The sequence below is a fragment of the Perognathus longimembris genome, chromosome 6 (assembly GCF_023159225.1).
Source record: "Perognathus longimembris pacificus isolate PPM17 chromosome 6, ASM2315922v1, whole genome shotgun sequence".
NCBI lineage: Eukaryota > Metazoa > Chordata > Mammalia > Rodentia > Heteromyidae > Perognathus > Perognathus longimembris.
The window spans coordinates 9,436,717-9,464,579 of NC_063166.1; the positions used below are offsets into that span (position 1 = coordinate 9,436,717).

At 51.5% G+C, this 27,863-nt stretch overlaps 1 long non-coding RNA gene across 1 annotated transcript; it reads left to right on the plus strand.

Annotated features, from left to right (window-relative positions):
* The first annotated feature begins 871 nt into the window (after window positions 1–871).
* LOC125352622 lies at window positions 872–24,269 on the plus strand. The gene is made up of 3 exons (XR_007211195.1): window positions 872–966; window positions 15,156–15,160; window positions 24,256–24,269. It is a non-coding gene; the product is annotated as an uncharacterized LOC125352622 (long non-coding RNA).
* The last annotated feature ends 3,594 nt before the right edge of the window (window positions 24,270–27,863 follow it).

Here is a 27,863-nt window from a genome sequence, read left to right on the forward strand (position 1 = left end):
GACGTGCTTGAATGTCACACGGTTTCCCCAGTCCGGGGGTGGGGGTGGGAGTGGGGGTGGGGAGGGATCCCTCAGCTCTTGGAGTTGACCAGTGTTAAATGAGCGACGTCTTCGTGCCTAGCATCCCCTCTGTGCATTCCCCAGTGAGACCCAGGCTTGGTCTTGGGGACCCCAGAAGTGTTGGGAGAAGCGCAAGGTGTGATCCGAGCTGGTACATTTCAGGCAGGACCCCTCTCTCTCCCTTCCCAGCGAGCCAGGGCTTCCCTGTAGCCACGCCCCGTCGCACACTCCTTTGGACCAAGCAAATGGCAGACGCTGGTGGGGGGGGGGGGGTGTCGGGTGGCCGGTGTGGGCCAGGGAAGGTGGCACCCGTGAACTGAAGTTCTAGCTCTGGTGACTTCCGCCCCTCCCCAGAAATGTGTACCCCAGTCCCGGCTAAGCGCACCCACACTCCCTGTCCTTCCCCCTCTGGGTTACCCCCCCTCCCCCCACGCTCCCCCACCTCAGGCCAAATTGTCCTTGGCTCATAGATGGGACCTCCCTCCCCCCACCCCCCCAAAAAATGTGAATGGAACTGCTGCTCCCTGTGGCATGTGCGTGTGTGCGTGCATGTGTGTGTAAGCCAAGCGTTGGAGCAGGAGAGCCAAGAAAATGTGAAACTGTCCGCAGACTCTTCTCTGGCAAGGGGGTGGGTAGAACTCGCTGCTGCTGACATCCCTGGGGGTCAGCCGTGCTCCCCTCCGACCAGCCCGCTCCTCCCTGAGTGTTTTGTTTTTTCCTTTTTTAGTGAACTGCTGTCTTTGTTTTCTACCTACAACCTGTTACTGGCTTCCTAGCCAGTGGTAAGTGAGCCGGGGTCCTATTGGGAGGTCTGCTCCCCACCCTCGACAAGGACCTTCTTGTTGGCCTCAGCCAGGCTGCACTGTCCCGTGCCAGGGCCTCATGGGGGGGTGGGGCGTGGCTGGGGTGGGAGGGGCACCGTAGAGGCCCGCGCTAAGCCCCTCCCCTCCCAGGGACCCTCAGCCCGAGCCAGCCCCTCCCCGCATGTGAAGACGGCCCAGGACTGTCCGCGCTCATTCTCTTAAATGGTTACAGAGGCTGACCCCCCCCCCCCCCAGCCTGGAACCTTCCTTGAGAGATGTCAGGAGTTCCTCGTGGTCAGCCGGTCCAGGAACCACACTGTATGTACATAGCTGGCAATGGCGCCAAATGTAATTTATTTTCAACTTTTTTTTTTTTTTTAAAGAATAAAACGTGGACAAACCAGCTTGCTGTGTGTTATATATATATGGGGGGAGAGGGGACTGTTTTGTGGCCCCTGGGGAAGGAGGACAAAGGACAGGTGTGGAGGGGGTGGGGTGGTCTGGAAGGCCCTGTGAAGATCTGGTGGGGATGGGGGGGTGAAGATGGCGTCACTGGGAGTCACTGGGAGAACTCTGGAGCTTAGGGTGGACTGCCTTGTCCTGGAAGGGTCTCTGGAAATGGCGGCTTATCTGAGGGACCCTGAAGTGTGCTCAGAGCTCTGGCTCATCAGCTCTCTTAGTTTGGCGCGCGCGCACACACACACACACACACACACTGTCTTAACAACTTGAGCCACAGTTCCAGGTCTGGCATTTTGGTGGTTAACTAGAGGTAGGAGTCTCATGGACTTTCCTGCCTGGGCTGGCTTCAAACAGGGAGCCTCCCATCTCAGCCTTCTAAGTAGATAGGATTACAGGTGTGAACCACCACACCCAGTTGCCTTTTCTTGTAATTTTTTTAGACGGGGTTGGGGGGTGGCTTGCCTTATAGCCTGGGCTGGCCTCAAACTCATCATCTTCCTGCCTTAGCCTCCTCCAAGTGCTAGAATTCCAGGTGTGCACCGCCATTCCCCACGCTTGAGATAACAGCTTCTTGGTTTCCACATCTGTACACAGCTGGCCCAGAAATCAAATGCCAGTGCGTGACCTGGTAGGGTGTCTAGGATTCAATGTGTCACTTCTTGGGACCTCTGCCCCTTCTCCCTGCCCTGGTCTCCATCATGGGTCCAATCACTCTAAACTAGAACCCCTCCCTTGGGTCCCTCCAACAGCACCGGGGAGGGGAGGGCACCACAGGTATCGGATGAGTGAAAGAATGAGCCTCCACCTCAAGACTCCCTGCCTCTACTACCGATTCTTCCCTTGCAGGGTTCATCTTCAAGGCCAGTCTGACCTTTTTCTGCTGGTGGGGTTTCCTGGGCGCCCTTCCTCTCTCCCTCCTGGATAGGCCTGTTGGATTGACAGTAGGACTCAGCTTCGTCTTCAGCGCTGGAGCCAGCTGCTGGTCTGCTCTCCAGCGCCCTCCCCTGGCAGGAAGTGGGTAGCAGGGAGGGGCTGCTTCACCTTTGTCCCTCAGCTGAAGGCCCAGTGTGTTTACTAAATGGAGGGTGACTGACCAGAGCCCGGGCACCTCCCTTTGGCAGTCTAGGAGCTGGCCAAGTCCGGGGACAAAGCTTGTTCCACAAGGGCGAGCCCCAGCGGGTCTGGGTGGGTGATCTTGAGGCACCTTGTCGCTGGCTGAGGTGGCCCGATGAGTCACCTCACCTAGCGCCAAGTCACCTGAGTCTGGAGGACAGGCTGGGGACACAGCCCGCCCCAGGCAGTGGAGGCTGTCTGCATCCTCTTCTATCGCTCCCTCCCTCCCCCACCTCCCTCCCTGGCTTCAGGGACAGAAGACAGGGCAGCTGGGTCTCATTCTTGCATCCCCCTCCAAATCCCTGTGCATCCCAGGAAATACCAATGCTCACACCAGCCGTCCAGCCCACCAAACCCTTTCACTTCCATTCCTCTGCAGGACCCCAGCGGGCTGCAGCATTTTACGACCCAACTTAAACTTTCCAAAGAAGGAAACTCAGCGTCTTGATTTGGCTTTGCCGAGGAGCAAGGCTTTAGGCTAGATCCAGCAGTAGCAGGAAGGAAGGGAGGTGGAGGAGGAGAGGGAGAGAGAAGAAAGGGCAAGAGAGACAAACTGCTTGTGAGCTTGTGGGGGACCGCAGTCCTGCCCTGGCTGCTCTGAAGAGCCAGCTTGCATACCCGTGTGCTTTTTTGGGGTGGGGGTAGTTCTGGGATTTTGAACTCAGGGACTTGTCCTTGTTTGGCTGGCCCTCTACCACTTGCGCCACACCTCCAGGCCTGGTTATTCTGGAGACTTTTCTACCTGGGCTAATAGTGTCCAACTGTGCACCCTGTGGGTCTCAGCCCTCCTGAGTAGCTAGGATTACAGGGGTGATGACCAGCACCCAGTTTAGACAGCGACTGTGATTTCTTTGTGCACATCATCTCATTTAATCTCCACAACCATCTCGATTGCTGTTCCTCCCCCCCCCCCGCCCCCCTTCCCGTTACTGGAGGCTCAGAGTGGTTACATAACTCACCCAAAAGTCGCACCGCTCACGGCAGAGCCTGAGTCTCCTCTGAGAACCCAGCACCTGTGTTATTCACCACTATACAAGTCTGTTTGGGGCAAACTCACCTGGTCAAGGGCGGGGATGCCCAAAAGATAAACAACCCACAACAACTGGACAGTGCAAAAACCATCATAGGTCCAGCACCCCCGGCCAGGCCAGTGGTGACTACCAGGACCTTCCAGGAGGTTCCTGAGCGTTACCTTGGAGAGATCGTGACTCAGAAGGTGGGGGTGGGGGTGGGGAAGGAAAGCCCAGAAATAGCCAGGTTCTGGGAACCCCCGGCTGGAGAGCTCAGGGGTCAGGTGCGTTCTGTTGGCAGCATCCTCTGCCAAGCCGGCCTATGTTTGCATTCTGCGTGGAAACCTGTGTTTCTCCCCCATGCCTGCCGCCTGCACCTGCGCGCTCCGGGGGCTGCTCTGGGCTTCGCTGCCGCACGCTTGGAGGACTTGGGTTTGCCACACCTCTCCTCGGTTGCTCAGCGTCTCCCGTGTTGGGGGCGGAGGGGAAAGAAAGCGAGCAGCACTTACCTGCCGGACAGTCAGATCCAACCCTGTCTGTTTTTCTGTGCACTTAGGTCCCAAAGGTTCTGACTCAGTGGCCCACGTAGGCCGGCTCCGGGGGTCAATGGTTAGCGTTTCAGAAAGTTTTCAAGCCACAGCCATTCTTAAAAATTAAACCATGAGCTGGGCGCCAGTGGCTCACGCCTGTCATCCCAGCTACTTTGGGAGGCTGAGATCTGAGGATCGTGGTTCAAAGCAAGCCCGGGCAGGAAAGTCTGTGAGACTCTTACCTCTAATCAGCCACCAAAAGCCGGAAGTAGAACCGTGGCTCAAGTGGCAAAGAGCTAGCCTTGAGCACAAAAGCTTAGGGACAGCGCCCAGCGCCCGAGTTCAGGTCCCAGGACTGGCACACACGCACACACACACACTCTGCCTAGAGGGACATGTTTACCTGTGGTAAAGTAAGTCTCACCCATGTGATCTTGAATTCCCACAGTGGATATTTTAAGATTGTTTTTTTTTTTTTTTCTCCCTTGGCACTCAGTGCCCCTTGTCTGACTCTCGGTACCTGGCAAGGAAGCCAGTACCCCTGGGGATGGGGGCAGGCAGTCCAGCAAACAAAAGCACCAGGAGGTTGCTTTGGGCCCCTCCCTGTGAGGTGGTCACCCATATCCTATGGTGCAGGGGTGGGGGAACAATGGGATCTGTGACTCATGGCCTAAGGCGAGAGGGGGTGTCTCCCCCAAAGGCTCCGAAGGAGGTGACGCAGGCAGTATGGCGTCTAGAATGACCTTCAAGGCTGGGTAGTCATTTGTCTTTCTCCAAATGACCTGGGCTCTTTTTTTATTTTTAATCTTGTAATCCAATGTCTATTTATAGCAAAGCAATAGATATAAATACCTTTTTAAAAGTCAAATAATATTCCTCAGATTGCCAATTGAAAAGAGCAGCGGCCTAGCTTTGCCCACAGACAGATCTTTCCTGTAGACTTTCAATTTCCTTCTCCCCGTGTCCCCCTTGCTTTTCGAAGTCAGAGCTAGCTCTTTAAGAATTTCTTTTCCGGGGGCTGGGGATATGGCCTAGTGGCAAGCGTGCTTGCCTCGTATACATGAGGCCCTGGGTTCGATTCCCCAGCACCACATATACAGAAAATGGCCAGAAGGGGCACTGTGGCTCAAGTGGCAGAGTGCTAGCCTTGAGCAAGAAGAAGCCAGGGACAGTGCTCAGGCCCTGAGTCCAAGCCCCAGGACTGGCCAAAAAAAAAAAAAAAGCATTTCTTTTCCGTCTTTGAGATAGGGTCATGCAATGTAGCCCATCCACACTGATGGTTCTCCTCATCTGGCTTGTCTTGCTGCAGTAGTCAAGGCTGGAACTCCATAGCAGAGTGCTTGCCCAGTACATATGAGGTCCTGACTTACATCCCCAGAAGCACAAAAACAAACCCCAGAAGTAGCCCCTTCCTCATGGGGCTTGAACTCAAGCCCTGCCTGGGCGCTGTCCCTGAACTTTTTCACTCAAAGCCAGCGCTCTACCACTTGGAACCACAGCGCCACTTCTGCTTTTCTGGTAGTTAATTGAAGATAAAAGTCTCATGGACTTCCCTGCTTGGGATGGCTTCAAATTGCGATCCTCAGATCTCAGCCTCCAGAGTAGCTAAGATTAAAGGCGTGAACCACCAGCACCCAGCATTATTCTTCCTTTCTAGTAAGAGGATTTCAAATGTACAGAAAAGTTCAAAAGGGAGGAGTCTGCTTAATATTCACCTCCCGCCATCTAGTCAACGCTCTTCCATGGAAAATACAAGTTTACTTTTTGGTTGAGTGGGGGATTGAACCTGGGATCTTCCACATGCTAGTGAAGTACTCTACACTGTGTTACCCCTCCTCATTCTGAATTTTAAATTTTCTAGTAGAGGCACTTGAAAGTAGGAGGAACCAGATGAAATTAACTTTGGTAACATACCTTATGTGCTTCCAAATGTCATTTTTATTTGCAATGAACATAAATACGGTTAGTGAAATAGTTTTCCTCCCCCTTCTGATACTAAGCCTGAAATCGTGTGTGCTTTATGTTCTCAACAACAGATTATCTCAAAGTCTAGTGGCTACGAATCAGCACTGGGTCAGACAGGAAAGAGCCAGAATAATTGTTAATTACATGACTACATCCCATCTGTCTGTCTATCTATCTATCTATCTATCTATCTATCTATCTATCTATCTATCTATCTATCTATCATCTGCTGTGTGTGTTGGTCCTGAAGCTTAAACTCAGAGCATGGGTGCTGTCCCTGAGATTCTTTTTCTCAATACTAGCCCTCTACCACTTGAACTACAGCACCACATCCATCCTTTTCTGAGTAGTTTATTGGAGATAAGACTCTCACAGACGGTCCTGCCCAGGCTGGCTTTGAACTGTGATCCTCAGATCTCTGTCCCCCAATGCCTGGATGCCTATGTTTTTTAGCAAATGATTTGAAAGAAATTTATAAACCATATTATACCTGATTTTATACTTGGTTTCTAAATAGCTGGCAGATCCTAAGGTTAAGGATATTTATCACACCTGAGAAAATTAACAGTAACTCTCAAATTCAACCAGCCCCTTTCAGCTTCCAGGATGGTGCTGATTATTCCACTCTGTGGTTCTCTGCCCGCGCCCTCCACACCCAAAGGAAAAAAAAACCCTCAGGTTGGTATTTATCCCTCGTGGTAAGACATTAAAGACATGGGGCCTTTAAGAGATGATTAACAGTCTGCTCTCATGGGTGGGTTAATCTACTCATGTAACTAATGGGTTAATGAGTTACTTTGACGTCAGAACATCCTATGAAAGCAGATTTGGTTAGTTTGCTCGTTGGCACACAGGCTCTTGGTCTCTGCCATCAGATGCCTGGCACCGTGCTGGGTGATTCAATTCTTTAAAAAAAATTTTTTTTTAAAGAGCTGGGAATATGGCCTAGTGGCAAGAGTGCTTGCCTTGTATACATGAAGCCCTGGGTTCAATTCCTCAGCACCACATATATAGAAAACGGCCAGAAGTGGTGTTGTGGCTCAGGTGGCGGAGTGCTAGCCTTGAGCAAAAAGAAGCCAGGGACAGTGCTCAGGCCCTGAGTCCCAAGCCCCAGGACTGGCCAAAAATAAAGAAAGAAAGAAAAAAGAAAAGTGATGTACAGAGGGTTTACAGTTACGTAAGTCAGGTAAAAAGTACATGTCTTTTTGGACAGGGTCATCCCTTTCTTCACTCTCATAGGTTCAGTAACCTTTGACCTTGGTCCAGAACCCATCAGCCCTAACCAACCTCTCTTCCTGATAACTTACTCAACCTGTGGTATCACATGATCTGAGGCTGCTAAGACCATAGGTCAAAGGTCCCCAGAGGTCAAGGTTAAGCACCGGGCTCCCACTGAGTGGTGCCATTTGGGGAGGTAGTGGAAAAGTTAAGGGGCAGGCCTCACGAGAGGAAGTCGAGGACTGGGGGCGGGGGTTTAGAGGGCGTGTCTTGTCCTCAGCCCCTTCCTGGGCCTCTCTGCTTCCTGGCTGCCAGGAGGTGGGCAGCTCTGCTCCGCCCTGCCCTTCCGCCATGATGCTTTGCCTCTACACAGGCCCAGGAACAACAGAGACAGCTGCTCGTGGACTGAAGCCTCTCAAACTGTGAGTCAAAAACAAATATCTCATCTTTCATATATACCCCGCCCCCATTGGGTATTGGTCACAAAGACAAAACATCAGAATAACATACATCCCATAATTCCATCCTTCCTCTTCTGGATTATGCCTTACCACACTGCCTCAGCAGGATTTTAAAGAGAACAGAGACGGTTCTCCAGGCTTCCTCTTCAGTAATGGCCCCATCTCTGGAGATGACCCTTGAGGCTTAGGGAGGCCCTGAGGGGACTCTGTGTCCTTATAAGAAAGCAGCATACCCATGCACAATGGCTCACAGGGATAGTGCTAGGTACTTAGGAGACTGAGATTAGGAGGATCATGGTTCCAGTCAAGCCTGGGCAAAAGAAAGGTCATGAGATCCCATCCTAACAACAGAAAGCGCTGGACATCATGGTGCACACCTGTCATCCCAGCTATACAAGGAAGCATAAATGAGAGGATCGAGGTGCAAGATGAACTGGGACAAAAAGCAAGACCTTCTCTTGGAAATAACCAGAATAACAAGGGCTTGGGGGCATAGCTAAAGTGGTAGAGCGTTTGCCTAGCAAGATGAGGCCATGAGTTCTTGAAAGCACCCCAGTACTTCCAAGAAAAAGGGAGGGAGGGAGGGAAGGAGGGAGAGAGGGAGGGAGACTTACAGGCAGGCAGACAGGCAGACAGACAGGCAGACAGGCTGGCAAAGAAAGAAACTGTCCGGCTTCAATGATGTCATGGTGAAGTTGGGAAATTCTGCTCTCCTCTAACCCCAACTTCGCCCACACCTCTAATCCTCAGAGAAAACAAGAGCAGAGAGCAGAGTTCCTGAGAGGGAGCCATCTCCAGCAGCTGGCTGGGATGAGCAGCTCAGATTGTGGGCAGGTTGCTGGCTTCATGAACCGGCTGCTGTTGTTTTTGGCCTTCGAAGGGTCAGGTCATCTGATGGGAAGGATCTCACCAGCCACTCCAGCTGCCGCCACCAGCTGTTTACCTGGCTGCAGGACCACCCTGGTCCTGGCTCAGGAGTAGGGAATGAACACAGGGCTGGCTCCCACCTACCCACCCCATCCTGGCCTTTGCCTGCTGTGTGGTGGACAGCAGTAGCCTCTGACAGGGTGAGTGCTGAGGTATGTGCGGGAAACCCTGCCTCTTTCCTGCAGCCTGCCAGGAAGCCCCTGAGAACCCAGCGTGGGCTGAGATGCAGGATGAGGCAAGCCCCTGGACCCCCTTCCATCACTGTAACTCTACACCACCGAAGCCTCCACAGGCTGAGCCCTTTGCCTGAGGTCAGCAAGCATCCGGTGGATTACAGGCAGCATGGAGCCAGGGACTGATGAATAGTGAAGGAGGCCAGGGCAGCTCAAGGCCAAGGGGAAAACCATGTTGACAACTGGGCTCCAATTGTTCCTTCAGACCCCAAGTTGCCTCCCTCTACTTGTTGCACCCAATATCTAAGCTCCTACTCTTACATAGTACTTTGATTTTTAAGCAGACCTAGAGCTGCTCTGTTTAAGAACTACACTTCCCAGACTCCCTTGCAGCTAGATGTGACCACATGACTATGTTCTGGCCGATGAGGTAGGGGCAGCTGTGCTATGTGCAGTATCTGGATCACATCTTTAAAAGGCAACGGGTGCGAATGCGATGGCAGGAGCTGAAGCCACTATCTTGAACTGTATGAAATGGGAGCCACATGCTGTAGGTGTCAGCGCTGCAACTCACAAGAAGGCAGCTGGTCCTTCACCACCATGGGACACCGTACTAACTGTGGCTTGTGAGAAAAGTGAGATTTCCTTAACCCACTTATTTGAGACTCAAGTGTATCTAACACATAAAACCCACTCCCAGCCTACCCAAAATGGGAGTCTCTTTTCATCCCCAACTATTTTAGATGAGATACCTGGTACCTAAGGTCATATTTACAGCTAATGTATGATGGGACAGCGTCTTCATCTATGCTCAAAGCATTGGTCTGGATGAAACCTGCTGTTCCTTCCTTCCATTAATTGGTTGGTTGATTGATTGATTGCCAGCCCTGGAGCTTGAACTCAGGCAGGGCCTGGGCTTTGTCCCTGAGCCTCTCTGTGATCAAGGCTAGCACTCTTCCACTTGAGCCACAGCACCACATCTGGCCTTTTCTGTTTATGTGCTACTGAGGAATGTTCTGGAACCCAGGGCTTCCTTCCATTTGTCATGTTCTAGGCTTCTCTGAGCTCTGATCTTCAAGGGGTGTGGCTGGCACCAAGGTTCTCTGGCTCCATGGAGAATTTCACATGCATCCCATCAGATCCAACTCCTCTGCCTCTTGGCCACACTGGTCTTTGTGTTCCAGAAGGTGATCATGTTTTGTGTTACCTCTGCTAATGCAGCTCTGGTGACCCTTCTTCAAGAAAACCTTCCTGCCAACCTCACCTGCCCGAACTGCCCAGGAGGGAAGGACCATGTCTGGGTTCCATTATCAATATTAAAAACAAACAAAAGGTCCTATTTGTTCAGTAGATCTGAGGACTCATGAGCCCGCTTTCTTTTTTTCTTTTCTTTTTTTTTTTTTTTTTTCTAGTCCTGGGGCTTGAACTCAGTGCCTGAGCCGTGTCCCCGAGCTTCTTTTGTTCAAGGCTAGCACTCTACCACTTGAGCCCCAGGCACCACTTTTGGCTTTTTCTAAGTAGTTTGATGGAGATAAGAGTCTCATGGACTGGGCTGGGGATATAGCCTAGTGGCAAGAGTGCCTGCCTTGGATACACGAGGCCCTAGGTTCGATTCCCCAGCACCACATATACAGAAAACGGCCAGAAGCGGCGCTGTGGCTCAAGTGGCAGAGTGCTAGCCTTGAGCGGGAAGAAGCCAGGGACAGTGCTCAGGCCCTGAGTCCAAGGCCCAGGACTGGCCAAAAAAAAAAAAAAAAAGAGTCTCATGTACTTTCCGTCCTGGGCTGGGTTTGAACTGAGATCATGAGATCTCAGCTTCCTGATTAGCTAGGATTACAAGCGTGAGCCACTGGCACCCAGCTATGAGCTTGTTTTTTTTTATGACACTTTCATATCAAGCTGATCCTTGCCGGGGGGGGGGGGGGGGGTGTGCATGCGTGTGTGTGTGTGTGTGTGTGTGTGTGTGTGTATGAGAGAGAGCAAGCGAGCGAGCAAGAGAGAGAGAGAGTGCTGGTGCTGGGGCTTGAACTCAGGACTTCATGCTCTTGCTTAGCTTTTTCTCTCTACCACTCAGCCACACTCCCACTTCCAGCTTTTTGCTAGTTAATTGGAGTCTTTTGGATTTTGTCTGCCCGGGCTGGCTTTGAACCAGGATGCTCAGATCTCAGCCTCCTGAGTAGGTAGGTTTATAGGTGTGAGCCACTGGCACCTGGCTAGCCACACTTTTGAATAATAGCCTGGCCCCGGTGGGAATAAGATGTCCTTGGAGTCTGTCTGTCCTGCTGTCTGCTTTCCACCTTGCTCCCTACTGGGCCCCAGGCCCTGGCTCCATGGCTCTCCTCCCAGGAGACCATCCAACCCACAGGCGCCACACCACAGCCTGGCTGCTGCGCCTGGCCTGCCCGGCCCGTGCCAGGTGCCCTCCTTCCCTTTTCCAGCCAACTCTCCATCTTGGCACTGTGGCTCTGTGACACCCTTAGGGCAGAGCCAGCCTGGTGACATTGTGTCTGCCCAGGTTCATTGATTTTGATTTTAAGACACAAAGGCTGTGTGTGTGTGTGTGTGTGTGTGTGTGTGTGTGTGTGTGTGTACTCACATCATGGGATTGTCACAGGGGTCCCCGTGCTGTGCGTGCTCCTGTGTGTGCAGAGCTCAGCATTCTGCATTTGTAGATCCTTGCTGGGAAGGCAAAGCTGGTGTCCTGGGCCTTCTCCGCTGGTCCCCGGGCCCTGGGTTGGGTTGTGAGGGTCCTAGAAGGGGGAAGCAGGAAGGGCCCATTGGTTTCATTGCCCCCTCTCCTCCTTTTTACCTTCACTGAATAAGCAGACAAACTGAGTAGTCTGAGACCTTCTCCACCTCCTGTCCCCGCAGGGTTCGGGATGGGCACACCTGCACAGGAAGTCTGGCTAAGCCATAATCCAAGCATGGGAAATGCCAAGTCCACAGGCGCCGGGCAAGGCCCGGGGTGCCCGCCTCCAACCCCCAGCCCGCCCGTGGGACAGGGCTGAGCGGAGCCCAACGGCATAGCCCAGCCGAGCCCAGCTGAGCCCAGACTCTGCCTCAACCACAGCGGGGTTGTTTCAGAACAACGCTGTACCAGGAGCTCCCAGACCAGGAAGACTGATGTGGGGGGGGGGGGCATCTGGGAGGGGGGGATGCAGGGCCCTGTTTTCTTCCTTGTTAGACTCAGCTGTGTTGAGGTGGGTATGGCGACCCCGGAGCCCCGGGGCTGACAGGCCTGAGCCACAGAGCAAAGCCAGCTGCATAAGAGAGGTGACCTACCTGTCACGGGGGTGGGGTGGGGCGGGGTGGGTGTGGTCACGTGATCTTGTCACCTCGCCCATCTGTGATTGGGGGTGTGGAGTTCTTCATCCGCTGCCTCCAGGCTGGAATGCTAGCAGGAGAACGGGCGCCAAGGAGAAGTCCTGAGGCCCAGTCACCCAGGGCGTACCTCCCGCCCCACCTTACCCAGGGTGCACCTCTCCCCCGATCCTCTGGCTCTCACTGGACCACACTCATTCCAGCTCTGCCGGCCGAGCACAGGGCCTGGGCACTGTCTCTGAGCCCTTTCACTCAAGGCCAGTGCTTTGAGCCACAGAGCCATTTCTGGTGTTCTGGTGGTTCATTGGAGATCAGGGGCCTCCCTGCCTGGGCTGGATTTTCTTTTCTCTTTCTCTCTTCCTTCTTTCCTTTCTTTCTTTTTCTGGGTATTTTTCTGGATAGAGTCTCATTGTTTTGCCCAAGGCTGACCTCAGACCAGAGTCCTCCCACTTATGCCATCCACATACCCGGGACCCCCAAAGCGCGCCACCCCTGAAGAAGGCCACCACATGCAGCTTATTTTGGTGAGATGGGATCTCACTTCCCTTTTTGCCCTGGTTGGCTTAGAACCTTGATTCTCCTGAGTAGCCAGGATTACAGGCATGAGCCTTCTGCTTCGCCCCTTGACCTTGTCCCCAGCAGACACTGAGCCCCTGAGCCCCGGCGCTGTGTGTGTGTGTGTGTGTGTGTGTGTGTGTGTGTGTGTCTGTCTGTCTGTCTGTCTGTCTGTCTGTCTGTCTGTCTGTCTTGTCTGTTTCTGGTTCTGGCCTTTCCTAAGAGGTGAGACACTGGTGGCCATTCCTGTTCCTCTGTGTCACGGTCCCCCAGCGTCTTTTGTATGGAACCTGCTCTTAGGCCTTGCAGGCCCTCAAGTTTCAGGGCTGATGAGCCCCGAGGAAGCAGCTGCCAGGGTTGGAAGTATCACCCCGGTCCTGTCCCTGTTACCACGACATCAACTTGGCTGGCAAGGGGTGTCCGGCTCCCAGCTTCAAAGCCTTGGAGCTCGGGGGAGGTCTGCAGCCTGGTAACCGCCACCTCTTCCCTGACGCCCCCTCTGCCAGGGACCCCAGGCCTTGGTAGTTATGGAGATGTGGGTCTTTAGCGTCTCCACCGCTTCCTTCGGCATCCTCGTCCTGCCCAGCCTGCCTGGTTTCCCAGATCCCCCCCATACCCTGGGGTCCCGGGGAACTTGCTTTGAGGAGCGCGACCTCTCCCAGTTCTTCTAGGGGATCAGCGGAGAGGGTGGTCACCGTGGAGGTTGGAGGCTGGCATGAGGGGGGTCCCCGCTGGGGCTGCGCTGGGGCTGAATGTGGGTGAGCACCGAGCCTAAGGCCGGCCCCGGAGACCCAAGAAAGACCAGCGTGGGTCAGAGCCACGCAGCAGGGGGCGGGGGTCGAGCGGCTGGGAGCGGCAGCGCCCTCATCCCCCTCGCCCCCCTCTGCGGACCTCACAGACGCTGCAGGACACTACTGCCCCCTGGTGGTCACACCAATGGCCAAGCAGCTGCTTCCAGCCCCTCGCCGGGCACCCCCAGCCCCCACCCCCCCCCCAGGCCAGGGACTCTCCCCCAGGGCGATGCACCCTGGCTGAGGACAAAATGGGGGAAACTGGAGCTCTGGCTGCCTCCGGCTTTCCCCCAGAGAGTAGTCACAAGAAGCCAAGCCACGTAGCACTGAGGGAACGCCTCGAGTACCCCTTCCCCAGCCCGCCACGTGCCCTGGATAGGTCCAGACCACCTCTCTGAGCCTCCCCATCATCATTCGTAAAACAGGACTCCGTTCCTGTCCCACCGGCCTCGCTGGCGTGCGGCCGGGAGGACTCCTGGAGCACCTGTTGCATCGGGTCCCGCAGGTGCACCCCTAGGTGGGGCTGGAGGAGCTGGGGACATTGCCAGTGGGGGGCCGGGGACTCGGGGACTCCATTCCTCCCCTGACCGTCGCACTCGAGTCCCCCCCTCCCCCCCCACTGTCAAGGGTGCCGTGTAAGTCAGCCCCCCACGCTCTTCCTCCTGGGCAGGTGGGGGGGGGGGACTCCATCAGGGCCCTGCTCACCCCTACTGCCCTCTCTGCACCTTGCCCAAGGCCCTTCCCCTGGAAACCTCACTGGCTCCCATTCGCCCACAGAGCCGAGTCCAGGCCTTTACTTTGGCTGGCACTCAAGGTCCCTTCCTGTCCGGTTACTCCCCGCCCGTCCACCTTCTCTCCCCCTCCCCCTTCCCGACACCTTGTCTTCCTCCCCCCTCCCCCACTTTTGTGCCAATCCCGGGACTTGAACTCAGGACCCGAGCTCTGCCCCTGAGCTCTTTCGCTGAAGGCCAGCTGTGGCTCCAAGGGTATTTCTGGCGTTTTGGTGGTTAATTGGGAGATAAGTGTGTGACACATTTTCTTGCCCAGATTGGCTTCGAACCGATCCTCAGATCCCAGCCTTCCGAGTGACCAGGTGGCGGGCATGAGCCATGGGTACCCGGCATGCTTGTGTCTTTTATGTCCTTCTGGGCCCGCCCAGCTCTTCCCAAAGCACCCACCTCCTGCTCAGGGAAGGACACGGCGCTGCCTGCGTGACTAAAGACGCCTGGCCCACGCGAACAATCACACGCAGCCAGCACGGGACCGCGCATGGGGGGCTGGAGTGCTGGTCCTTTATGCTCAGTGCCCATGAGGAGGACATGGGAATTCCAAGAAGAAAAACACTCCGAGAAGCAGAGCTTCCTTTGAGGCTGAAGGCACACTTCCTCATGGAACCAGGCCTGCCTCTCTCTAGTCTGGACAATGGTTCTGTGTGTGTGTGTATACGTGTGTGTGCATGCATGTGTGTGTGCGTGTGCATGTGCACACCAACCATAGCCAATTACAAGTTTATCTTTGGTGGATTGTGGAGCTCGGACTCAGGGTCTAGGCACTGAGCTTTTCTGCTCATGGCTAGCACTCTACCACTTTGAGTCCCAGATCCACTTCTGGTTTTTCTGGTGTTTAATTGGACATGAGTCTCATGCATTTTCCTGCCCAAGAATCTCATGGACTTTCACGCCTAGGCTGGCTTTGAACCACGATCCTCAGATCTCAGCCTTCTGAGTAACTAAGATTACAGACTTAAGCCACCAACGCTGGGCAAGTGCGTGTGTTGTATACGGAAGGAGCCCACACCCTTTGACCAGATTCTCAGTGGAATTCAGGATTCCACAGAGATTGTCCTGTGGTGAGTGTCCTGAGGTGACAGTGCCATAACCTGAATAAAAACCAGGGACTTACCATCTTAAAAACAAACAAAACAAACCCCCCAAAGAAACATGAGCTGGGTATGGTAGCTCACACCTGTAATCCCACCTACTTGTGAGGTGGGGACCAGAGGATCAGGTTCAAGATCAGAGTGCTTGCCTAGCATGTATGAAGCCCTGGGTGCCAGAAGTGGCGCTGTGGCTCAAGTGGTAGAGTGCCAGCCTTGAGCTAAAGAATCCAGAGACCGTGATCAGGTCTTGAGTTTAAGCCCTACAGCCAATAAAAAACAAAACATGCCTGGTAGGCCATACCTGTAATACTAGCAGAGATAGAATCAGAAGCTGCCCCAAGTAAAGGAAGGAAGGGAGGAAGGGAAGGAGGGAGGAAGTAAAACAGATCAGAAAAACAGCTGTAAGCAAGGGCTGGGAGCATGGTACAGCATAAGTTCATGAGTTCAAATCCCAGTATTGGAGAGAGAGAGAGAAAGAGAGAGAGAGAGAGAGAGAGAGATGAAGAGGAGGAGGAGGAGGAGGAGGAGGAGGAGGAGGAGGAGGAGGAGGAGGAGGAGGAGGAGGAGGAGGGTGAAAACGTGGTGAAGGTACTTTTCAATTCCCAAACAGGACAGGACAAAGGGTTCCATCTTGCTCCTCCCCCCCCCCCCCCACTTCCTTCCCAGTTTTAAAATTTTTTGCCAGTCCTGGCCTGGGCACTGTCCCTAAGCTTTTGCTCAAGGCTAGCACTCTACCACTTGAGCCACAGTGTTACTTCTGGCTTTTCCCATGTATGTGATACTAAGGAATTGAACCCAGGGCTTCTTGCATGCGAGGCAAGCACTCTACCACTAGGCTAAACTCCTGGCCCCTCCTTCCTAGTTCTTGACACCCATATTTCCGCTGCCCTCCCCCTTCACCTTCCTGCTACTATGGTAAGAAAATTCAAACTTCATTTGCAGTTGAGTGACCATCTGTCCTTCCAAAGGTTTATGCAGGAAAGGAAGAATTTTATCACCTCCCGGGGAGATAGATTAATCCAAATTAGCTCCAGGCAAAGGAATCAGGCAATTTGTGATAACACCATTAAAAAAAAATCACAAAAAAAAATCTTATTTGCCTCCAGCTCAGGTGCTCAGGGTCTGCTTTGAAAGTCAAGGAATGATTTAGGTCTGTTTTTCTGGGTGGCAGAATACAGCCTGCTTTTATCTCTGTGATTGGTTTTTGTTTGGGGTCTTTTTTTTTTTTAAATTATTATTATTTGGCAAACTCACAAACTTATCTGCTTTCTCTAATATAATTGCCTGGCCCCTCTGCAGCTCCAAGTAATGTCAGTAGGGCTTTCATTCTGTTTGCCTCTGGAATTTAATATTGTTTAAGCAAACTAATTGGACTCTATTTCATTTTGCTTTATTTTCCTCACACCAGACCCCACCACTGGCTGGCTGGGGTTTGCTTGTTTTGTTGCTTCACAAAAATTTCACCTATGAGATCCCCAAGGGGGATTTCTGCTCTCTTCTTCAGTAACTATTTCCCCCTCCACTCACGTGAACCAGGCCCAGCCTTGGATTAGCTGGCTTCCAGGAGGAGCCAGCCCTTCCTGGGGGACAAATGTCCTCACTCTGTTCTCACCTCACTCCCCGGCTGCTCCAGGGTCCTGTCGGCACACATCTTCCCTGCCTACAAAAAAAAAAAAAATCCACCATTCTTCTTTTTTTTTTTTTTGCCAGTCTTGGGGCTTGGATTCAGGTCCTGAGCACTGTCCCTGGCTTTTCTTTGCTCAAGGCTAGCACTCTACCACTGTGAACCACAGCGCCACTCCTGGCCATTTTCTATATATGTGATACTGAAGAATTGAACCTAGGGCTTCATGTATACGAGGCAAGCACTAGGCCATATTCCCAGCCCAATCCACCATTCTTGTTACCTACTTCCAATACTTAGTTGTTATAGGATGGAGGAATGCTCATATCTTGGCCATCTACTGTTAGGAATTGAGGATGCTTGGGAATTTTGTCCTGAATATTTAGGCTCTTCTCTGAGTCTGTTTCCTCATCGGAGTAAGGAGAGAAATGAATAATGATTAGACTCCAAGAGCTGTGAGAAATCCTTTGGCCCTGGAGGCTCTAACACCATTCCTTGACAAATCAAATTGCTACCAATTCCACTCCATCCATTAAATATGCATATATATGGGACATGGCAGGACACCAGTGGTTCACACCTGGAATCCTAGCTACTCAGGAGGCTGAAGCTCTGAGCATCACAGTTTGAAGCCAGCCGAGGTAGACAAATCTTATGGACTCTTATCTCCAATTAACCAGCCAAAGGACAGGAGTGGAGCTGTGGCTCAAGTGGTAGAGTGCTTGCCTTAAGGGAAAATGTCAAGTAAGGGAGAGCTCAAGACCCTGAGTTCAAGCCCCAAGACTGGCATCAACACACACACACACACACACACACACACACACACACACACGATAACCTGTACACATATAATACTCCATATAGAGAGAGAAAGAGACACGAGGGAGCGATAGAGCTGGACTATGGAAGGAATGCCACCAGACGACAGCTTTTCCAGCAAGGTCTGCTCTCATCCTCTCTGAGGACACACCTGTATCTTTGACAAAGCTCCTTCTTCTCCCCCTGGGACAGTGGAGGAATGGACACATCCCACACCGGAGGCCAGCCCCCCCGTGTCAGCACGCGTGGTGGGCACCCACGACGCCCAGCCGTGCATCGCTGAGAAGCTGGTGCGTAGGGGGCCGAGCCGCCCGCCGCCTCCAGTGAACTGTTACCCCGGCCATAAAGACTAATGGACTTCTCCCCGCCAGCCCTCCCCTCGGGAGGGGCGGTGGGTGCTTAGCCCATCAAAGCAGAAGCAGCCGCTCAGATGGGAGGCAACAACTAATTATGAATATTAGATCAAATTGACCTTGAGCACCTGGGGCGCAGCCTGGAGTCACAGCCGAAGCGTCCAGGCTGGGAAGATGAAGGGGGAGTGTCAGAAGCAGGAGACGGGCCTGCTGCAGAGTCATTCTTCTGGGTGCCCGGGCCTGGGCACCCGAGTAGCAGGTCCAGATGGGGGGGGCACGGGAGGGGGGCTAGCTCTGTTGGAGTACCTTGCTTTCATCTGTCTGATTTATTTTAGTTTTAAGACCCTGTCCTCTGCCTAAGATGATTTGTAATGGCTAGAAATGAAGACACCCGAAAGCAAATTGGAAATGAGCTGGAAGGCCGTGAGGCCTCGTGGGGGGGGGGGGGGCGGTGAGGGCGGGGGGGCTCCTCATTCCTCATTCATTCATTCATCCTCTCATGTATATACTCCCTCATTCACTCACTCACTTATTTGTCCATTCATTCATTCACTTGCACACTCATCCACTTACTCGTCTGTTTACTCATGGATCCACCTGATTGTCCGTTCATTCATGGATGCGTTCATTCAATCACTGACTCACCCAGTGCCCCACTTACTCATTCACTCATTCATTCATTCATTCACTTACATATTTGTTTGCTCACCGCGCACACCCCGGGGTTGCCTCGATTACATCATCCTTCATGGTTGAGGAGACTGGTTTGTTATACTAGATCAAGGCTGATAGATAGTTGCATATTCCCTTCTAGATCTCTCTCTCAGAGGACTCAGCCCTGTGGTAAGGGTCTGGCTTCCAAGGTGGGCAGCTTGGGAAGTTGCAAACAACCCCACCACCTGACCTGGGGCGGGTCTGGCTTACAGCTCATCTTGAAATTCTTCATAGTTGTGTCTTTGACCCAGTGTTTTGGCTTCCAAAGCAAGGAATTTCTGTCCTCCCCCCATCCCCCCCCACACCAGTGAATGGGAGGGACGTGAGAGGAGGTGGTAGCTCTAAGATGGAGTTGTGAGGCTGGACGCAGTGGCTCAGCTGGTAGAGTGCCTGCCAGTGAGCAAAAGCATCATGTACTGAGTTCAAGTTTCAGTCACAGACTCAAAGAAAAAGGAAAATAAGATGGAGTCATCCGCAGGCTGGAGGTTATTTCCAACGCCAGAAGGAGGTGGAATAAAAGAAAGAAAAGAAATCACTAACCTTTTTGGGGGTTTGAGGGTTGGCTCAGTTGGTAGAGCACTAGCCAGGGAGCAAAACCATCAGGTACTGAGTACAAGTCCAGGTCTGGTACATAAAAAGAAAAAGAAGGAAGCAGAGTCCTGAGAAACATGAATGGCGGGGGAACTTTGTCATGTCCTGTCACTACGACCCAGTTAGCACCCACTGACCCTGAAAACCATGTCCCAGGAAGAAACGAAAAGACAGAGCAGCCCACGGCTCCTTCTCCCTCATTTTTCCCTCCTCATCCGGGTCGGTAAGTTGAAGGTAGAAGTGTGGACAGAAGAATCAGATAGAAAGAGGCTCACTTTGTTCAGCATGTCTATGATTCCAATGAGAACTAAATACACGTCTATGCATGAACTACAGAGGGCTGGACCACTTTAGTGACTTCCACATCAGAGACACACTGCAGACTATAAGGACGAAGGCAAAATTCATGCTAATAAAGACTTTTAATTATTCTTAGATTGACCTTAAATCACACACACACACACACACACACACACACACACACACACACTACCATGCTAGTCAAGTGCCAGGGCCTCACACCTGTAATCCTAGACTCAGGAAGCTGAGATCTGAGAACAGCTATTTGGAAGCCAGCCCAGGCAGAAAAGTCCATAAGTCATGAATGAGATTCTTATCTCCACGTAACTACCCAGAAGCCAGACATTGAGCTGCTTCGCAAGTGGCAAAGCACTAGCCTTGAGCACAAAAGCTCAGGAATAGCACCCCAGCCCCAAGATCAAGCCCTAGGACTGGCACACACACACACACACACACACACACACACACACACACACACACAATACCACACTAAGTTGAGAGAAAAAGGAAAGAGCCTATATTTTAGTACCTCTTGAATTTTTTTTTTTTTTTTGCCAGTCCTGGGGCTTGAACTCAGGGCCTGGGCACTGTCCCTGACTTCTTTTGCTCAAGGCTAGCACTCTACCACTTGAGCCACAGCGCCACTTCTGGCCTTTTCTGTGTATGTGGTGCTGAGGAATCGAACCCAGGGCTTCATGCATGCAAGGCAAGCACTCTACCGCTAAGCCACATTCCCAGCCCCCCAAAATGGTCCACGACTGCTGGACAGTCCACCTTACTTGGTATTGAATGCTACTTATTTCTGTGAATCTTAAGTTTGTTCAAGAAGTAGCCTTTGTCTGTCTTCTTGAACTTTCTATCTTCTTGCCCTGGCCATCAGTTGTTCTGAAAGCCCAGAGTGATTCCTCAGAATGCCGTAAGTCTGGAAGTTTTCCTTCTTAAACGTTAATTCAAGGGCACGCCTCCCCTTCATTTCACTTAGCTTCTCTTCACCAGGGACCTAGCTTCCTCTGGAAGTTGTTTGGTTTTTAATAAAATTACTAGTAAAAAGAGTGCCATTTTCCCACTGAGTTCCAACTTCGCAATATCTCCCACTTGTTCTCATTTTTCTCCGTTCCCCCAAGCAGTGAGCTCATCTTCCTGTGCATCCGAATGATTTCAAGTTATCTGATTCTATCTTCGAGCCCAGATGCTTCCTGAGGGCGATGTGTATTTTGGGGTCTTTATTTCTCTGGAAGACTATTTTTTTTTCCCTCCCTGATGTTCTCTTGGTAATGGGATATCTTTATATTTTTGGAAACATTATACTGAAAAAGGCTAGTATACCAAACACCCTACATACTTTTAGTCATTGTTGCAAATTCTTACCATTTTGCCTTTTCTGGGGGTTCAGTCGTGGGGCTTGAACTCAGGGTCTGGGCGCTGTCCCTGAGCTCTTTCGCTCAAGGCTAGCACTCTACCGCTTTGAGCCATAGCACCACCTCCAGTTTTCTGGTGATTAATTGGAGATAAGAGTCTCATGGACTTTCCTGCCTGGGCTGGCCTTGAAACAGGATCCTCAGATCTCAGCCTCCTGAGTAGCTAGGATTACAGGTGTGAGTCACGGGCACCCCCTCTTTTATTATGTAAAATATAATTTAGCTGAAGAATTTGAGACTCAGCCACAGACGTTACGATACTTCACTTCTCTATATTTCAGGATGCATGTCTAATCAATACGGATATTTTTCTATCTAACTGTGTCACCATGCTCAGACCTCAGAAAATTAACAATAATTCCAAAACCCAAAACACAGACGCTATCAAAATGTCATGATAATTCCTAAAGAGAATTTTCCTTTCTGGAGACAATCTCAATATATAAATCAAGCTGCCTTCAAACTCATGATTCTACATCAGCCTCCTGAATGCTGGGATTCTAGGCATGTGTCACCACACCCAGAAAATGCCGTGCGTGTGTGTGTCCACGTGTGCACACGCGTTCACACATGTGCCTGCCTACAAGGTTCTGAGTTCAAATTCTAGTACTACCCCCCTCCAAAATAAAAAGAGGAAGAAAATTGACCTCCATTTGTTTGTCCAGGTATGAAGGCTCACGCTTGTAATCCCAGCTACTTAAGAGGCAGGAGAGCTGGGATTCAAGGTTAACCTGGGCAAAAACTTCCAAGTTGGTTAAAAGACTTATTTCAGCCAACAGATTGTGTGTACGCATTTGTGGCTCTGTGGCAGACACATACAATGGGTAGATCAAGTGCCAAGGCTGGTGGGGCAACCATGAGAGACCCTATCCAAAAAGGATCATAGCAAAATGGGCCGGGGACATGGCGCCCAGGTTGCCTAGCAAGCTCACAGGCCTGGAATTCAAACCCCAGTACGCCTCCACCAAGCAAAAAATTAGTGATCTGGGAAAGTGGTAGAGTGCTTGCCTCTCATGCATGAAGCCCTGGGTTCGATTCCTCAGTAACACATGAACAGAAAAGGCCAGAAGTGTCTCAAGAGGTAGAGCGCTAGCCTTGAGTAAAAGAAGCTCAGGAACAGTGCCCAGGCTTTGAGTTCAAGCCCCAGGTCTGGAAAACAAATTAATGTTATATTCTTTCTTTCTTTTTCCTTATGCCAATAGTTATTTGTATATTTCTTTGAGGTTTAAAAAATCATATTCTTCACTATATTAACATATATTTATTGGTGTATAGTTACATATAATTATATTATTGAAGTGGCAATAATTATATAATTAAATGTCTATGTAAATGCGCAACTTGATACACATTTTGATATGTGCACTCACTTGTGATCACCACAAATCAAAGAGCAAGCCTTTTTCATCACTCCAGAAGTTTCTTAGTGTCCTTTCTGGTTCTCTTCCATGCCTCCCTCCTTCCTTCCCTTCCTCCTTGCTTCCCTCCTTCCCTCCCTCCCTCCTGTCCCTCGGTACCCACATTTGCTGTCACTTTCCATGAATCTGCATTTTCTGAGCTGGGCTTGGTGACTCACACCTGTAGTCTCAGTTACCTAGGAGATTGGGGAAGATTGCCTGAGCTCCCTCCGCAAACTGAATGATATCCAGTTGTTCTAAACATCATTGCTTCAAATACTGAGTTTCTGGCATAGGCTAAATCGAGTCCCCATTGTTCTACCTTGCTCAGAAGCATAGGTTACCCTTACAGAAGAGTTTTAAAAAATGATTCATCTTTAGGACTTGAACTCGGGGCCTTGAGCTCCTGTTTGGCTTTTTGGCTTTTTGTTGTTGAAAACTGGTGCAAGATCTCCATCCTCACTTACACACACACACACACACACACACACACACAAGAAAATAGGAGATGAAAACAAATAAGCAGGAGACTGAAGGTGTGGCTGGAGTGTGGCAGGCCTGTAGTTCAATCCCCAGTATCACACACACACACACACACACACACACACAGTTGGAGACTGGTAGCACACAACCGCAGAGGGCAGGCAGTTTGGTCGTCAGGACGTTAGTAACACTGCCGGTACTCACCACCGGCTTGGTATATTTCATCTACGGTTTTCTTTCAGTGTCAGCAATGAAATAAATGACTGTCAACTATGATGTGACAACCATTCAAAATGGGGTGAGGAATCCCATTTTTCCCTCTGGGGAAAAAAACAAATGGGGAAAGACGGAGAGACTTTCTCAGGCCGCTGGATCAAGGCTGCTGTGCCCAGAGCCTGGCTTCGAAGCACGTTCCAAGGCTGTCCTAGCCAAGAAGGGAATTAATACGAGTTGGAAATGTGAGCCTAACCAACCAACGTGAAACGGGCTGAACACTTTTTTTTTGTTTAGTTTTGGGAGTTGTTGCAGGACTTGTCACAGCCTTTAGCACATGCTATTGTGCTCTGTGCTTTCCAAATGCCTTGGGTCACTAACACACCTAACAGAGGGTGGGCCATCGCCCTTAGTTGGCCGCTGGCTAGACTGTGGAGCCTCAATGTAGCTCAAGAGGAGCAGGTGGGGGTTCGGTGGCTGGGACTTGTCCGCTCTCCTAGACGTGAGGGTGGAGGAGGACATAGCTGGAGGACAGCCAACCCGGGCTGGCTTTGAACCGTGATCCTGAGAGCTGAGCCTCCTGAGTAGCTGGGGTTACAGGCATGAGCCGCCAGCACCCCACTCCATATCAGATTTCAAAAGCAGGTCAGGAGCACCTCACCTGCCCCCTCATCTGCCCATGGGGCATGACCCCCAAGTCTGCCGCGGCTTCAGGTCAAGAAGAAACATGACTCTGGTCGCACAGTTTCCAAGCAGCTGGCTCTGCGCCCTCCCGACAGAGCTGTCAGATGTCTGACATTTACGGCGTGTCGCTCCCTCCCCCGGGGGAGGAGGACACGTTCTTGACTGGTGGAGTCCACCTTTTGAAAGACTCTAATGACCACTTCATTAGCCGGAGAAAGAGGAGTCAGCAAGAAAAATGTTTCCCTTGCACTTCTCGGAGCTCTAAATGTCACTGATCATTGGAAGGAAATGTTTCTATCTCCTGGCTTGATGAAGCCATTCAGGCGGCCTCCAGTGAGGGCTTTTCGTAAACAGCCTTGGAACCGGCCTGATGGCTGTGGCCCTATCAGAGGGGAGGGCCCTCAGGAGGCGGGTCCTAAGGGGAGGAAGTTAGGTCACTGGGGGCGTGTCCTTAAAGGGAAAATTGGGATCCTAGCCTATACCCCTCCCTTCTTTGCTTCCAGGCAAAGTGAGCAGGTCTCCTGTGCCTCGTGGCCCATCAGCACTACATCCCACTGCCATAGGCCCAGACGCACGGGGCCAAGGGCCACGGACCAGAACTTGCTTTTTTGAGTGGCTGTAGTGGGGCTTGAATTCAGGGAACTAGGTGCTGTTCCTTAGCTTTTCACTCAAGGATGGCACTCCACCACTTGAGCCAAAGCTCTACTTCCGGCTTTTTCACTGCTGATTGCACTTTTACACATTCTTACTTTTGAGGGGGGGCGGTTATTTTTTTGTTTGGTTGTGGGGCTTGAACTTGGGGCCGGGCCTGGGTGCTGTCCCTGAGCTCTTCTGCTCAAGGCTAGCACTCAACCACTTTGAGCCACTTTTGGTTTTTGAGTGGTTAGTTGGAGATCAGAGTCTCACCGGGACTTTTCTGCCTGGGCTGGCTTTGAACTGCGATCCTCAGATCTCAGCCTCCTGAGTAGCTAGGATTACAGGCGTGAGCCACCGGTGCCCAGCTTTTGGGGGCATTGTCTTTGAGTCACAATTTTCTTTGATACAGGTCTTGGTGCTTAGAAAGAGCCCTGGAGACCCCCTCAGCCAGGGCCCTTATGCCAGAGACTCAGCTCCAGATATGTGGCACAACTCGCTCAAGCTCACACGGTGACTTCTTATCAGAGCCATGACTGAAAGGGTCTGCTACGAAAGTCTCACACCAAGGTGAGGTACGTGGCACAAAGTCCGTGACAATGCAGTGCCGTGGCCTAGGAACCCTTTTCCCTCCCACGCTGACAGACCGCCTTCCCACCAAGACTGAACATCTTCTTGAGAACTTTCTACGTGTCAGATATGTTAAGTGTATTACCTTATTAAGCCTTCAAGAAAACTTTTGGAGCCATCCATGTACCAGGGGCTCACACCTGTCATCCTAGCTACTCAAGAGGCTGTGATCTGAGGATCCTGGTTTGCAGCCAGCCCGGGCAGATATGTCTGTGTGAGACTCTTATCTCCAATGAACCACCAGAAAACTAGAAGTGGAGTTGTGGCTCAAAGCAATAAAAAGCTCAAGGACAATGCCAAGGCCCTGAGTTCAAGCCCCGCAACAGACCAAAAGGAAAAAAAGAAAACTTTGGGTAAGGAATTGTCATTCCTATCTCACAGAAAATAAAACTAAGGCCCAGAGAAAGGAAACAACAGGGCAAAGCGACCAAGCTTAGGAAACACAAGGCCACGGGATTTGAACCAAGATCTTCCTCCCTCCACGTCCTCCGTGTTGAAGAATCTGTAACAGGGCCTGCTTTTGTCCCAGCTCCGTCTCCTTCCTCTGACATCCCCTAGGTGTGCGGACACCGATTCCCAGAATACGGTGCATTCATTCCTTCAGGGCGGTCACTTCCCCTCATTCCGTGTTTATCAACACAAACAGCCTCTCCTCCTGGCACGTTTGTTTTGTGGGAGGCCTACCTCATTCCCTGGGAACCCCGAGGAACAATGCGTTGTTGGAGTCGTCCAGACCCCGCCCCCATCCTGGACAGTTTCCTCAACTTCCCTCCTCTCATTCACCCCCAGCCAGGCCTGTCTACAAATGCGTCAGTCCCTTGTTTACTTGCTTTTCCCCTCCGGGCCCTGGGAGTTTGTGGGCTATGTCTTGCCCCCTGAGGTTTTCCTGAGGTGAGCTTTGATCTCCAGCCGGGAAGGGCAACAGGAAGATGAGGGGAGATGCTAAGAGGTCAGCATCTGACTCAATCAGGGAAAGAAGAAGGCAAAAAAAAAAAAAAAAAAAAAAAAAAGAGGCTTCTCCCAAGGAAAGCAGAGAGGATGCTGCCGGGCGCTGTGTGTCCCTTGCGTGTCCGGACGGACCATTTCCTTTCCTCCAGGTCAGAAGTGTAAGAGGAAGAAAAATCCCATGAGCCAGGAGCGCAGCCTCCCAGACGTCTCTACACTTGGCTAGCAGCACAAGGCATCCAATAATAAACCAATGTGTGGCCATTACACACACACACACACACACACACACACACACACACACATACACACACACGGCTAAATGGAAATAGGCGTCTAGATGCAGACGTCCCTGTGGACAAGACGGCCAGGTAAGATGGCGCGTGTGGGAAGGGCTGTACAATGGCTCCCCTGGAGACCACCCCAGCAGAGAGCTGCTTAGGGGGCTTCCCAGGATGTCCCCCACCACCCCCATAGCCGTAGTAACATGCAAACCTTCCCCTGAGCAGAGACACGTAAACACCAGCCCCCATGTAGCAGCCAGAGTCCTGACAAGCAGTAGAAGGGGCATCGGGAGAGATTGAAGAGGAGAACACGATAAGAGGCTATTTGTAGGTTTCTGAAACGTTTTCCCAGCATCATGACCTCCTCAACAGTACCTTCCTTCTCAGGGAGACATTTTCATTCATTTCCCTTATGGGTTTCTGACTTCAAAGTTTCTTGAAAGTTCCTCCCCGCGGCCCCCCCCCCCCATGGGGCTTGAACTCAGGGAGCCCTTGAGCTCTTTTGCTCAAGGCTAGTGCTCTACCTCTTTAAGCCACAGAGCCACTTCCAGTTTTCTGGTGGTTCATTGGAGATAAGAGCCTCAGGGACTGACCCGGCTGGCTATGAAACTTCGATCCTAAGATCCCAGCCTCCTCAGTAGCTAGGATTACAGCTGTGAGCTATCAGTGCCCAGCTGAAATTCATTTTAATAGCACCCTATCTATATTTCATAGGAATCATTCCACTTTTTTTTTTTTTTTTGCCAGTCCTGGGGCTTGAACTCAGGGCCTGGACTCTGTTCCTTAGCTTCTTTTTGCTCAAGACTAGCACTGTACCACTTGAGCCACAGTGCCATTTCTGACTTTTCCTGTTATGTGGTACTGAGGAATCGAACCCAGGGCTTCATGCATACTGGGCAAGCACTCTACCACTAAGCCACATTCCCAGCCCCTATTATTTTTTTTTATTTTTTATTTTTTTGCCAGTCCTGGGCCTTGGACTCAGGGCCTGAGAACTGTCCCTGGCTTCTTCCTGCTCAAGGCTAGCACTCTGCCACTTGAGCCACAGCGCCGCTTCTGGCCGTTTTCTGTATATGTGGTGCTGGGGAATCGAACCTAGGGCCTTGTGTATATGAGGCAGGCACTCTTGCCACTAGGCTATATCCCCAGCCCCTGCCCCTATTATTTTTAATGCTACTTTTTTCTGAGCAACGAAATTCAGTCTTCTTATAGATATCCTGGAAAATATAGAAAGTTCAAAATAAAATTGTTAAAAAAAATAACGACAGGGCTATCAAAGCACCTGTCCTATTCTTTTCTTTTTATTTTATTTTTTGGTCAGTCCTGGGGCTTGAACTTGGGGCCTGGGTACTGTCCCTGAGCTTATTTTGCTCAAGGCTAGCACTATACCACTTGGGCCACAGTGCTGCTTCCGGCCTTTTCTGTTTATGTGGTGCTGAGGAATCGAACCCAGAGCTTCATGCATGCTAGGCAAGCACTCTACCGCTAAGCCTCATTCCCTGCTCCC